This window comes from Penaeus monodon, chromosome 23 (assembly GCF_015228065.2).
Source record: "Penaeus monodon isolate SGIC_2016 chromosome 23, NSTDA_Pmon_1, whole genome shotgun sequence".
Lineage (NCBI taxonomy): Eukaryota > Metazoa > Arthropoda > Malacostraca > Decapoda > Penaeidae > Penaeus > Penaeus monodon.
The window spans coordinates 2,303,469-2,303,768 of record NC_051408.1 but is presented as its reverse complement, the minus strand read 5'-3'; the positions used below and the strand labels follow the sequence as shown (position 1 = coordinate 2,303,768).

At 31.0% G+C, this 300-nt stretch overlaps 1 protein-coding gene across 1 annotated transcript in view; it reads left to right on the top strand.

Annotated features, from left to right (window-relative positions):
• The window catches only part of LOC119587677, a 19,636-nt gene that overhangs the window by 1,487 nt on the left and 17,849 nt on the right, over positions 1 to 300 (top strand). The window lies entirely within an intron of this gene.

Here is a 300-nt window from a genome sequence, read left to right as displayed (position 1 = left end):
CATAAAATAATACACGTGGCAATCTACACTGAAGTACACAATTTTCTTCGCGAGAGTTGGAAAATTACGATCCATTTTCTTTTTACATCAGCCAATATTTACAAGTTTTTGCCGGCGTATGTCCGTATAAAATTTGAGATGGATCGTAAGGAATTTTATGATTGGAACGTCAATATGTACAGGAACAAAGCGACTTGTTAGTGATGTTAGTGATTGTGAATGTGTAATGAATTATTATTATTTTTAGACATACGTCTTGTATTTGAAATATTACTTATTATTTTTATCATACTTGCATGA